We start from the raw sequence: 5,030 nt of genomic DNA on the forward strand, positions 1-5,030 counted from the left end.
AACAGACATATGAAAAAATGCTCAACATCACTCTGCATCCGGGAAATGCAAATCAAAACCACACTGAGATACCATCTAACCCCAGTTAGGATGGCTAAAATCCAAAAGACTCTGAACGATAAATGCTGGCAAGGTTGCGGAGAAAAAGGAACTCTCATACATTGTTGGTGGGACTGCAAAATGGTGCAGCCTCTATGGAAAATGGTATGGAGGTTCCTCAAACAATTGCAGATAGATCTACCATATGACCCAGCTATCCCACTGTTGGGAATATACCCAGAGGAATGGAAATCATCAAGTCGAAGGTATACCTGTTCCCCAATGTTCATCGCAGCACTCTTTACAATAGCCAAGAGTTGGAACCAGTCCAAATGTCCATCATCAGATGAGTGGATACGGAAAATGCGGTACATCTACACAATGGAATACTACTCAGCTATAAAAACGAATGAAATACTGCCATTTGCAACAACATGGATGGACCTCGAGAGAATTATATTAAGTGAAACAAGTCAGGCACAGAAAGAAAAATACCACGTTCTCACTTATTGGTGGGAGCTAAAAATTAATATATAAATTCACACACACACACACACACACACACACACACACACACACACACAAAACCGGGGGGGGAGAAGATATAACAACCACAATTATTTGAAGTTGATACGACAAGCAAACAGAAAGGACATTGTTGGGGGGGGGGGGAGAAGGGAGGGAGGTTTTGGTGATGGGGAGCAATAATCAGCCACAATGTATATCGACAAAATAAAATTAAAAAAATAAAGAAAGAAAGAAATAAAGAGCAGAAAATCGGAAAAAAATAAAAATAAAAATAAAATGTCTAGCGAAAAAAAAAAAAAAGAGTAGGTAGCTTCACTACCTTTCCTGAAGCTGGTGCCATTTTCAAAATATTCTAATAATCATTAAGAAAGCAGCTGGTGAAATTCAAATATAGCCTTTTCAGCTTGGAAAGTAGCTCTATCCCAAAAGTGATTACTCAGGATACAGCTGCCAGAGCATGATATCCTTCTACATGCACAGAGAAAAAATTCCTATGGGCTTTTGCAGTGGCAATGGAAAAAGGAAGGAATCTACAAGGCCTGGAAGTCCACATGATTCTGACAATGACATGATTTTAAGGGGGGAACTGAGTTCCTCTTCATATCCAACTTTTTACTCTGGAAGTAATGTTTTTTGAAGTCAGCTGGTTTTAAAGATTCAGGAAACACTACTTGAGGTACCGGGCTGCAGGTCTTGGAAATCAGAATTGAATGTGATAACCACAAGTGCTGCGTTCTCAGCAGAGCCAATCTGGAAATATTGGGCAAGGGAGAGGTTCAGTGGGCATAGCTTCTTAGCTTCCCCAACACCTCATGGGAGACCTCTTCAGATTGGTGGCTCTGGTGTGTACTTGTCTGGGGTGAGGTCTGTTAAAAGATAAATTTAGGCACATTAAAATTTAAAGAGTTTATCTAAGCAGACAGTGATTCATGAATCCAGCAGCTCCAAACTAGAAGTGGTTCGGGGTCCACAAAAGGAGTGTGAGGGGAAAGCTTTCATAGGGTGAAAACAAGGCAAGTTAAACCTTTGATTGTTCAAGATCTTACAGTTGTCTCATTTAGATGATCTCCGCAGAAAGTCCCTGATAATACAGTTAATGCTCAGACAGCCACTTGTGATCAGCTGCACTTACGTTTCATTTTGTTTACATAGGAACCCAGATTAATGGCTTCCCACTAGGTTATCTTAACAGGTCTCACACAGTTATGGTGAGTTCTGAGGGGTCCCATACTCAGTCTCATCCATCCCCAACAATATCGCCCTGAAACTCTAGCATAGTTCATTTACGTTGTTCAAACATCAGCCTACAAGAAATCACGCTTCCTGCATGTGACACCCTGGTTCTGCCGTACAGCAGTGACATCTTCCTACGTTCCCCACAGGCCCATCACATATGCCATCATTTTGCAGCTGTGGAATGTGGACCACCTGTGGATATGCCATGTCATTCACCTCCATTGTCTTGGGAGCTGGGAGGAACTGACCACAGCAGGCTGGCCAGGGGCTTCGGCAGTGTCCTCATGGAATCCTAATTAATGTATCAGATACACATCAATCCATTACAGCATTTGGTCATAATGGCCTGGGAGTTGCATTACTTTCATTTCTCATCGATCAAGCTCTAAGTTCCTTGAGAGCAGAAGCCATGTCTCATTCAACTTTGTATCTCAATGATCTTTGCTTGATGAGCAGTCGGTAAACTGTTGGTAAAGGGAGGAGTAAAACTTGAAGGAGATCAGAATATGCCATGCCAAAATATGCCCCATTGGCATAAGGATTATTTTGAACTGAAGGCATTTGAGATTTAACAGATGTAAAAAGAAGCCTATCCAGGCTTCCCTTATCTGACAAAAAGCAGACTTCTGAGGAGGAGGACTGCCATAAATTCCCTCTCCCAGGGAAGTTTTAAGGCCATGAAGAAAACCGAAAGTTGACACTGAGATGGATCTTGTAGTGAATATTTAGATTTTATGTTGCCTTGGCATTTATTTTGAATGTAGGTTTAGCTTTCTCTTGCCAGAGGCAGGGCTCAGTCACCCTTGACACAGTGACCAGTCTACACCACACCCAAATGGCTTGAGCCGGTTGCCAGAGATAAGAACTGAGAAACATCTCTTCCACCCAGAAAACTGGGTTCCTGCTTCCCCACTGCTACCTTTAAACAGACCGTAGAGGCATCTGCCTGTGAAAAAGCGACCCACACTCTATTCCCCAATATATGCTGCTAGTTGTGCCAGACTCTCTTCTCTCTCCCTGCCTGTGCCCCCAACCATGTTTGTGTGGGCGGGTGGGGAGGACCTTCAGGCATGCCACATACCCTCCAGGGTCGGTAAGTACTAAACACCCTTAAACCTTCAAATTAAACCTTCAAATTGTGGTTGTGTCATTGAAGCCAGGCATGCAATCCGATCCCTGACAGTGAGGCCACCCCAAAGGGACCCATTCACGTGGATTCCTGCTGAAGATTTTTTGTCTGGGCCTCTGGTGGCTGCTGGGGACAGTTGTTACCAGCTAAGTTGATAGAGAAACTTGAAAAGTTTAATTCAAAACTGACCTAAACAACAAACCTTGTTTATATAGCCCTTATCTTCTATTAGTTCTCCCTGTATATTTACCTTCTCCCCGTCTGCTGCCCTTGAAAGTTCAAAACTCTTTTCTTTTTTTTTTCTTTCTTTTTTTTTTTTTTTTTTAGATATTTGAAATACATCTTTATTCTGATTCTAAACGAAAAGGAATGGGAATGACAGGAACAAACAAGATTTCACCACCGAATATTGTGACGTGACTACAGCAGTCTTACATCTGAAACTCAAGAAATCAACTACGGTCCAGAACAGATAAACATGCAGGTCCAAACAATGAAGGTATTTTTTTTTACCTGCCACATTCACTCCAAAGCCCATTCATCTCCTTCAGCATCCCACAGATGAAGCACATGTTCTGCTTAGCTAGATAATAAAGTGGCACACACGCTGCACCAATGACATCACAGGACAGCTGCCTATAAAACTAGACTTCTGACGCTGGGCTCCAGCTTCTCTCTCACAGGTCGTCATCCTCATCTGGGAGAGCAGTTGTCTGAGCAACCTCTAAATCGTGCCCATACTGTGCTGCCAAAGCTGGGTGCATGACAACCTCTGGTGGGGCAAGGGCAGGCTTGGCAACAAAGTCCACGTGAGGGTCTCCAACGAGCTTCTGCGCAAGCCAGAGGAAGGGCTTTTCAAAGTTGTAATTACTTTTGGCAGAAACGTCGTAGTACTGCAGATTCTTCTTTTGGTGAAAGACAACAGATTTTGCTTTCACTTCCCTGTCCTTAATACCCACTTGGTTGCCACACAACACAATGGGGATGTTTTCACATACTCGTACAAGGCCTGCAGGCCAGTTAGGCACATTCTTGTAAGTAACTCTCGATGTTCCATCAAACATTATAATGGCACACTGGGCTTGGATGTAAGAACCTTCTCTCAGTCCCCCCAATTTCTCCTGGCCAGCTGTATCCCACACATTGAACTTAACAGGACCTCTGTTGGGATGGAACACGAGGGGACGGACCTCAACACCCGGGGTGGCTCCACACTTCTCAAATTCACCGGTCAAGTGACGTTCACGAATGTAGTTTTTCCAGGACCACCATCACCAACCAATACAAGTTTGAATGGGACCTGGGGCTCTCCCTGGGCAGCCACCTTGCTCCGGGGCTGCATGGCACTGCGCCTCGTGTCCACAAAAGCCTCCTCCCGCCAGGCCCGTGATCCTTTCCCTCAAAAACTCTTTTCTTTTATCATGTGATATCTCCAGAGTTTGTCATTCTTTGTTTAAAATGGAAAATAAGCTCCTGGGCCTCTCTGTTTCTTTGGGTCTTCACTTCTTTTCCAGAAAAACCCCATGCCATGTAAAAGGTAAATTTGCATGCCTCTTGTCCTGTTAATCTGTCTTTTGTCAGTCTAATTTGCAGGGTCTCAGTGAATGAACCTGAGAGGAGAGGGAAAAGGGCATTTTTCCTCCCCTGCAAACTGAACTATAAATTCCATTAGGACAGAGTTCGTGTCATTGTACCTTTCCAGCACTTAGCACAATGCCAAAACTTAATAGGTCCAATGTGCCCAATTTAGGATCTTCAAAGGTAGAGATATATGTATACGTTTTCTGTGTGCAATATTTACAATGTATTTACAGAATATGTATATTTATAATATATACAGTATCGTAAAAATCCTAACAGAAACTATGATGTTACACTCTAGATTGCTGTTTGTAGCAGGCATCATATCAGTTCTGTGTATAAATGCTAGTTTTAGCGAATGCTAAGCAGTTCTTAATGACTGCTTTATACTTATTGATTTATTCCCCATGGTTAAAACAAATTTATAATTATTTAGCAAGTGTGATGTTTTTGTAAAAAAAAAAGTCCTTTACATAGAAAAGAAATAAAAGGAGTTCTTGATTATAACTAGTGCAGT

The 5,030-nt window shown here is 42.6% G+C and overlaps 1 pseudogene; it reads right to left on the minus strand.

Moving 5' to 3' along the window:
• Positions 1–3,609: 3,609 nt before the first annotated feature.
• On the minus strand, positions 3,610–4,274 carry LOC134391658 (GTP-binding nuclear protein Ran-like; annotated as a pseudogene).
• Between the last annotated feature and the right edge of the window lie 756 nt (positions 4,275–5,030).

This window comes from Cynocephalus volans, chromosome 12 (genome assembly GCF_027409185.1).
Source record: "Cynocephalus volans isolate mCynVol1 chromosome 12, mCynVol1.pri, whole genome shotgun sequence".
In the NCBI taxonomy this organism is placed as follows: Eukaryota; Metazoa; Chordata; class Mammalia; order Dermoptera; family Cynocephalidae; genus Cynocephalus; species Cynocephalus volans.